Here is a 9349-nt window from a genome sequence, read left to right as displayed (position 1 = left end):
GCAAGGCCTGCCTTTTCCTGTGAAGAGCTTCACTTGGACGCCTGGCTTGTTCTTCATCTATTCTAGTAATTTCATTTCTTAGCTCTGACACTTTCTTGGTTTCTAATTTATTTCTATGGGAAAGATATGAAATAATCTGGCCTCTTAGGAAGGCCTTTAGAGTTTCCCAGAGTGTTCCTGCAGAAACCTCTGTAGACATGTTTGTCTCTAGGAAGAAGCTGATTTGTTTGGATATAAATTCTGTGCAGTTCTCGTCTGCCAATAAAAGAGGGTTAAGACGCCATCTGCGAGGTGAGTACGAGGGGCTTATTGATTTTAGCTCCAAGACTAGAGGGGCATGGTCAGAGATAACAATTGTGTCATATTTGCATAATTTAATTGTAGGCAGGAAATTATTATCTATAAAAAAATAATCAATTCTTGAGTAGCTATAATGCACTGGTGAGTAGAACGAATATGTTCTTGAGTTTGGGTTAAGAAACCTCCAGGGGTCTGATAAGTTGTGATCCTTTAAAAACTGTGTAATTATCTTTGCAGTATTAGATGTCGTCCCCCCTGTCACAGGAGTCCTATCTAAGAGTGGATTTAAAACACAATTAAAGTCCCCAGCCATTATAATTTTATGAGTGTTCACACTGGGAATGGATGCAAATAGATTTTGCATGAATTCCTTATCATCAACATTGGGTGCATAAACATTTATCAAAATCATTTTACTGTTATATAAGTTGCCCATGACCATCACATATCTCCCTTCAGGGTCCGACACTACCTCTGATGCTACAAAAGGAACTGTTCTATGTATGAGAATTCCCACCCCTCTAGTTTTCTTTATAAAGCTAGAATGGAACATTTGGCCAGTCCAGTCTTTTTGTAATCTGAACTGATCCTTGGTTAGTAAGTGGGTCTCCTGTAAAAATACTATTTTAGCGTTTAAGCCTGTTAGGTGAGAGCATACTTTCTTTCTCTTTAATTCGTGATTCAGGCCTTTAACATTCCAACTCACAAAGTTAACTGTCCCATCATGGAGACATTGATTCTGAGTTTTTAATGTCATTTTATAGTTTTAATTGGTAATATGGCAGTTTTAATCTTAGTTTCAAGATTCCCCAGGAGTTGTTGCATGTTAGCCTGTTGCTGCATTGATATTTATAATTATAAGGATTATAAGAATAGATTAGATATAACCTGCTCTCCTTCTCTCCCCCCCTTCATCCCCCCCCCCCCCCATTTTGCCTCCCCACATGAGGCTAGACCCCACTTCGCGATGTTCCAGTCCTCTGACATACGAAGAGACAGAGCACGTCCAAAACAAAACAAACCCCACCCTGCAGCGGCGTTACAGAATTAAAACAGAGATATCTTTTACAGTTAAATCCTTAATACTATCTGCCGAAAATGTTCTCATTAACAATATTTAATCTTGAAATAATCTTCAGCGCTTTTAAGTTAAGATATTAAGGTTAAAAAAAAAAAAAAAAAAAAAAAAAAAAAACAACCCTGGGAGTGATTTTAAAAACTAATACAGGATAAACCTGGTAATTCATACTGTAATAGTATAATGGTAATTGTATAAATAGTAGAACAAGCATTAAACCAAGGGTATGAAGTTAAACAGTCTACTTTAAGGTATAGTAAAATAAAAAAAATAAATAAATAAATAAATTAAAAAAAAAATAAAATAAAATAAAATAAAAAAAAAAAAAAAAAAAAAAAAAAAAAAAAAAAAAATAAATAAATAAAATGAATCCTACTTTAATCACTTCCACATTTTCACACTCACGTCTATAGCTCTATAACTCTGATTAAAACATAAACATATAACATATAAAGTCCAGATATAAAAAAAATTTTAAAAAAAGAGAATAAGAGATGTATAATTATAATACCAGTCTCTTTAAACATGGATCCAGCGATCAGATCATCGGTCTTTCCCGTGCCTTGATAGAATACGGCTCTTTAATTTTAATTAACTTTCAAAAAAAGTGTCGGAAACAGCTTCTTTAATTCTTTTTCAGCTTCTTCTTTGCTGAAGAAAATATAATGTCCGTCTTGAACTTCCACTTTCAGTTTGGCAGGATACAAGAGGCTGTATTTGATATCGGCTTCCCGTAGCATCCTTTTAATGTCGTTGTAGGATCTGCGTTTTGCAGCTGTTGATGGTGAGAAGTCGGGAAAAATACGAATAAGATTATTTTCGAATATAATCTCTTGCTTGTGTCTGAGAAGTGCCATCACATCAAGCTTACATCTTAGTCGTTCGAAGCGGACAATAAAAGACCTAGATTTAAAGGCGCTTGGTATCTTTGTGCGATAAGCCGTGGCTATCTCATTGTCGAGTTTAAAGTCATCTCCAATTATTTTAGACAGTAATTCTACTGCAAATTTCACTGGGCTTGAGCTTTCTCGTTTCTCAGGTATACCCTCAATTCTTATATTATTTCTTCTGCACCCATCCTCCAGGGCTGCAAGTCTGTCTCCAAGTTTTTTGTATTCCGAGTTCGCAGCTGTGGCTTTTTCATCGGCGTTAGATGCCATTTGTTCCGCTGTTTCCACTCGAGCCGTGAGTCCCTGCTTAACGTCTTCCAGCTGGTCTGAAACGTCATTAATATGATCATCAAGCCTTTTCAGTTTGGAGTTAGTTTCTTCAATGTGTTCCACTAATTTCTCCAACATGCCTTTAAAGTTCACGTCGAAACGTTCAAATAGACGCGTTTCCTTATCTTTGTTATCCTTCTTGAGCTCAGTGGCCACCTTCTTAAGATCATTTGTGTTATCTTTCTTAAGCTCATTCATGGCCGTAACCATGGCAGTGGCCAGTGTAGTGTTCATCTCTTTCTGTGTAGCTATCTGTGTAGCTATCTGTGTAGCGATCATCTCTTTCAGTTCGGACAGTTCGCTTCTGCTTTCGTGCTCCGCAAGTGAAAATGCAGCTCCTGTTACAGGCTCGCGATGAGTAGATGAGAGCACGTCCTGCAGAGCCCTTTCTAGTCTCGAATGATCCTCAGTAATCGGCGATCCCTCGCGACCTGTATCACTTGCGCCTTCGCTCCCATTTTCACTCTCGACTGGAGACGATACAATGGAGCGGGGCCCCAGGAATTCTGCGCACTCTTCTGCCTGTTCCAGGTCAGTCTCCGTGATGCCATACCTTACACCTGCACTCAGGCCGGAAGTCTGTCCGGACTTCGATGCAGCTTTAAGTTTCTTTTCTGGTTCTTTCTGACTTTTCTTCTTGTTACTCATGCTTGTATATTGTAGTGGAAGTTCCTTGGTCGGGTTAAATACAGGATACCTCTAAATAATATGAAATACGTGGGAAAATAAAGCCGCTGCTAGCGGAGCTCTGCTTCAGACGTCCATCTCCTATAAACGGACCAAAAAAAAATGGTTGATATTTTTGTGAAATTTACCCTTGAACCAGTTTCCCACCATGGTCTAGTAGAAGCAGCACAGTGAGGCCTAAGAGGCTTCATCTTTAATGGTTTTTGTTTGCTTTATTGCACAGGGTCATTGGACTCGGCTCCCTGCGAGTTGTTTCTCCACCTCTGAGGGGTATACGCTGTAGATTACAGGAATGCAGTGGAAATCTTTGTATTTTACTAGTGTTTCTGGAACAAAATGGAGGATAGAAGGCTAAAATTGCAATTTTTTGGGTAAGATTTCAGCACGAAGAGGAACCTGTAGGAGCAATGCCAATGTCTGGAGGAATTGCTCAAGCACCTTGTCTCTGTTGGCCTCAGTGTTTGGTGTGACTGTGGTCAGAGACCAGTCTTCCAATGTCCAACATGGCCTCCTATGTATCCTGTTGGCAGCACCAAGTGGATCATAGTGGGTTAGTGGAACTCGCCAAGTTCTTTAGGAGTTGGTCTACTATCACACACACCACATGTGTACTTAAACATTGATGGTGAGTAACGCCAGCACAACCTGTCACGACTCACTAGCTTTAGCATGAATTAACGCACAGGTGACCCCGCCACTTACCAACCAATGATACTGTCCTCTGTTAAGATGCCCCCCATTCCGCACACTAACCCCCTGAGAAAGAAGGTACCAAACCACCCCACACCGGGGCCCCATGTATAAACGGTGCGTACGCACAGAAATGTTGTGTACGAATGTTTCCACGCTCAAATCACGATGTATAAAACCTAAACTTGGCGTAAAGCCCCGCACATTTCCATGATACCTCATACCCTGGCGTACGCAATTTCTCCGCTCGGTTTTGCAGACTGGCGGTACCCAGCGTCAAAGCAGTGCTACTGTTCCTGTGTGGTTATCCTTTCTTTCTTAGACCCACATTCCTGACGCGGCTTTATAAATACAGTGGAACCTCGAGATACGATCACCTCTGTATACGAGAAATTCAAGATACGAGGAAAGTATGAGTGAAAAATTCAGATCTAAATACGAGCATTGGCTCGCGTAACGAGCCACGAGCCAGGCTGTGGGTATAGCTCGCGGCTTAGCCAGGGGGTGTGGTAGCTGTAGCGAGCCGCAGGGCGATCTGCAGTGTCTGCGTTTCTCACCTAAGTGCACAGGTGGGAAACTGCCCACATCCATGATTGTTCCTGTGGCTGATGGGCTGCAGCTGCCATGTCCTCCCCGCATATATAGAGAAGCGCGAGCCGGTTAAGGGGGAGAAGAAGTAAAAGAAAAGAGAGGAGAGAGAGAATGGAGGTTGCAGGAGGAGGCAGGAAGCAGCAGCAGTAAGTAAGAAGTCGGTGCGGGAGAGCGAGTGAGTGCAAGCTCACGTGTAGCTGAACAGTGAGCTGAACAGGCGAGCCAAATAGCTGAAGCAGGACGGTGTAGAGAAGGTCATCTGCATTAAGAGCGTCTCGCCTTTTGCAGAGCCCGCATGGGAGAAGCAGGTGAGATGCTGACGCTAACAGAGAAGAAGCACCGGGGATTGTCATCTGTTTTTTAAAGACTGCTTCCTGTTGACGTTTTAACCTCGTGTTAAAGGATTGTGATTCTTGTGTATTTTAAACCTCCACTTCACAACTGTTTTAAGGATTATTTATTTAAAGATTTATTGAATGCTCTACTGCACTTTGGACACCTGTTTTGATTCTTTTAATAATCAGTTATATTATTTACCAGTGTTATTTATTAAAGGTAGACTACAGTGTATATTTATTTATCAGTGTTATTTGTTAGGAAAATGGATTTTTATGTTAATATTTTTGGGGTGCGGAACGGATTAACTGGATTTCCATTATTTTCAATGGGGAAGTTTGTTCTAGATACAAGAAATTCGCTATACAAGCTCAGTGCTGGAACGAATTAAACTCGAATCTAGAGGTTCCACTGTACACTGAAATTAACTGTACATTGTTTATTAGTGTAATGCATCTGATTGTAATTAATCTGCAGCAATATAATGGTCCAGGGAATAGCCATAGTATTCCAAATACCATAACTGCTTTAGCGTTGTTACTCTCACTGCACTTCCTTTTACTTCTTTCAGCTGCTCCCATTAAGGGTTGCCACAACGGATCATCTTTTTCCATATTACTCTCACTGCACCACTCGGAGTATTTATATCACTGTATCCGAGTGGGGAATCACAGCAGCAGCTGATCGGAAAGAGAATTATCGGTATACAGTTTCAAGCACACGCTGCCTCAGCCACGGTAAAATGCATCAAAGCCTTTCCTGTATGGACCTTGCGTTTCAGAAACAGTTTCATCCCAAGAACTATAAACGCACTCAATCAAGTGCTCCATGTAGAACTGTTTGTACTTATAAGTACAATTACTCCACTGTAAACTTGCACTGCATTTATAATATTGCACAACCTGCGCCACTTTATAAAGCGCATATGATGACGATACCATTTTTAAGATGAAATGCAGCAAAATATGTTGCTTATAGTATACAGATAAAACTTTAACTTCATTTAAATAATCTGTATTGTTAATAATTAAACATGTGAGGACACGGTGCCGCAGCGCTAGCTAGTTCACGGATAGCTCCTGCCTTGCGCTGTGTTATTGCTGGTGCTGACACAACACTGGAAGGATAGATGGATAAATAATTAAACACGTACTACAAAGATATTTCAATGTTCCTTAAAAGTTTTGAAGAATCGGCGTTCTAAGCTTACAGATGGCTTAACGTCTATTACAGAGCTGATTGTGTGGCAACTGGGTATTTGGAGAAAGAAAAGTAAGGACAGGAATTGGAGGTTAGTACGTTTGAAAAAGACAGTACTTCTGTAATAAATTATTTCATCGAAGGTCACGCATGGCGCAGCAAGCCTCTTGCGTGAGATATGAACAATCACTGCGCCACCGTGTTCCCATGTTTAATAACATGCTTGCATTCCTATTATCATGAAAAAGATATCACGTATACATCTCAGTATTTTAATTATTCAGAGAGCTGTAATATCACGAATGTAATGGATTATGTGTCCTGTCGGAGAAAGAGAAAGAACGGAAGCATGTAGTGATTCACACACATAGAGCACATAGAAGATCAAACACAGAACAAAGCATTTAATGTGCTACTTTAGTTACGATGGGATTTGAGAAACTAGTAAAATAAACGATTTTAAGATGAAGTTTATGATGTTCTACTTTAATGACAAAATAAACTATGTGATTAAAGTGGAAATTTCGAGATTAAAGTTGACATTTCGTGCTTTTTTCCCCACTGTGTGCCTATTTTTTTTCTCTGTACCCTAATAAGCTTTCATATGACACTCAGACGGTGGGCTACGACTCGCCTTTCAACGGCGACTTTGATATGTGACGACTTCTTTTTTATTTCGGGTACTGTGCGACTTTGTGAACTTGAGCTTTCGAGTTTCTCCGACACTCTGTCACTCGATCAGCTTCCTTTTGTTGATTATATTACTGTTTAAACCAACAAATAGTACATTTTTCCTTTGCCTCCACTTGGTATTCGCTGAAATTCTTATATTTTCCCCTGTGCTTTTCCCCTTGTCTTTTCACAGAAGGCTATTTATATTGATTTGCATATTCAAAGAGGCATAATTTTGGGAGGAGTTGGGGTGGGACAGAAGGCGCGTGCACGTGCGTTACTTTTCACGCTGATCGGGATTTATGTAGCAGAAGAACGTGGAAGTTTACATACGCACAGATTCCTGCATCTGGATTTTTCTGTGCTCCCGCTTTTGTGCTTATGCCATGTTATAGTGTGAGTTCTACGCACGGCGTTATACATGAGGCCCCAGGTGCCTTGTGACTTCTTTATTAGCTCAGTTACTTATAAAGTATGGAAATCTAAAAGCAAAACTGTGTTTATTAACTATAGGCTAAAAGGAGAAAAACATGGATGTAAAGACCTGATTTACATATATACAACCTGGTTTCAAAGTCAAAAAGCTTACCTCCCATTGTTTTATGTGGAATCCCAGAAAAACAAGTCAAAATCATTCAGTTTTTCTCAACAAGAAAAAACCTTATTAGAAATCCATAAATCTCAAAATGTGAACATAATTACAGTAGGAAATGTCTGTGGAGTGTCCAGGGATGCAGTGATGCAGATTTAATACACATCTGTCATGTGACATGTTTTGAGACCAACGCACAGCCTGAAGTTGTAATCGGGACAGTAGACTCGTGTTTCTTTGTGCACTTTTCTCATTTTTTCTGCTGCTTGCACATGAGGGGTTATTTTTACATTTACTTATTTGGCTGATGCCTTTATCCAAGGTGACTTTCTGTTCATTTCTGATACAATTATTACATTACTTTTGGCTTTCCAAGTAGAGCACTGGCAGGTCACGTGATTTGCTCATGGTCACACAGTGTCAGTAGCAGGATTTGAACCCACAGCCTTAACCACTACAGCACATTGTGGCTGGGCCTAATCTACCCAAGTAACACGCCTGTTGTGTTATTGCACACTGCCGCAGCACAAGGTTTAGTTTTGTCATTTTCTAACCCACTTAACCCAGACCAGGGTCACAGGGGGTGCTGACCTATCCTAGCTAACATAGGGCGCAAGGCAAGGTGGGGAACACATCCACAAATACTCAAATGCGATTGTCCAGATTTCTTTATTATCTAAAAACATACCGTATATACTCACAGATAAGTTCCCCCGCGGATAAGTCAGGACTTGATTTTACCGTATAATTTCTGGTATTTTATAATGTCGGTCGTATAAGTTGAATGTGGAAAACTCACGCCATTGGTCCAAGAGATTACGGTATGCTAGCGCCCACCTGAGCGAGTAACCACAGAGCACACTGCCTTTTCTTTTTTATGTATTGTACCTACGTGACCACACGGCAATACCCAAACTATTCCGAAGCGACGTTTGCACTGATTTGTGTTTTTTGTATCTCACACCCTCATACACCTTTATCGTAAGAGCATCCCTTAACCACGATGGAGCATTCGAACAGGAGAAAAGATGAAGCTGGTTTTAAATGAAATGTCGTTGAAGTGGCGAAAGAAATTGGTAACTGTGCTGCTGCAACAAAATTCGATGTGTCTGAGAAACTGATGCGAGATTGGAGGAGGCAAGAAGATGTAAAAAATAAAAAATGTGTCACATTTTTGAATGGGCATATAAGTTGGGATCTGATTTTATGATCGACTTTTTGGGTTTCAAGACCCAACTTATATGTGAGTATATACGGTAAATAAGAATATATATAAAAAAAAAAGTCAAAGGACTTCTTTATAAACTTGGCTAGAGTGCCATCTTGTGGACACAACATAACATTCATTCCTTCATTGAAATTTGATAAAGATAGACAGGCTACTGTATATCAGATAGCTGGATGGTAGATGCTATACAAGAGCGAGGAAATTACAGGGTTACAGTAACTGACAAAAAGGACTCAAATGGCTTTAAACCAGAGGTATTCAAATCTTAAAGAATGCTAACAAGGTACAAATAGAAATAATCACAACATATATCACAAGTATTATCTATAAATAACTCCAAACTTAGGAAATACCTACACTTTAAGTGATTAGAAGAGTGTATACTTACCAGTTCCAATTTCACAGTGCAGGATGTCAGTCATTGGCACAGCGTGATGGCATTAGAGTCTTTTAAGGTGTCTGGTAGACCAGCTCAGTACCACAAGACCACCTTGGCTGAGAGGTGACTCATTCCAGAGCCTGAAGGTTGAGCTGAGTGCTAAACAGGAAGGCAGGTAACAATCCTAGACATGGCAGCAGTCCACAAGACACACTGGATGCCCATTTAGAGTGGAGTATTAGAGATTTATAAGTCTTTATTGTCACATGTGCAGAGTGAAGTGGAATTCAACATGCAACTCAGACTAATGGATCAAACGGACTGGATGCAAAACTGCATCCAAAAATAGTTATAAAGAGAAAACCGAACAGAATCT

Source organism: Erpetoichthys calabaricus, chromosome 16, assembly GCF_900747795.2.
Source record: "Erpetoichthys calabaricus chromosome 16, fErpCal1.3, whole genome shotgun sequence".
Taxonomy (NCBI): Eukaryota; Metazoa; Chordata; class Cladistia; order Polypteriformes; family Polypteridae; genus Erpetoichthys; species Erpetoichthys calabaricus.
The sequence above is the reverse complement of the archived record's forward strand: the minus strand, read 5'-3'. Positions refer to the sequence as shown.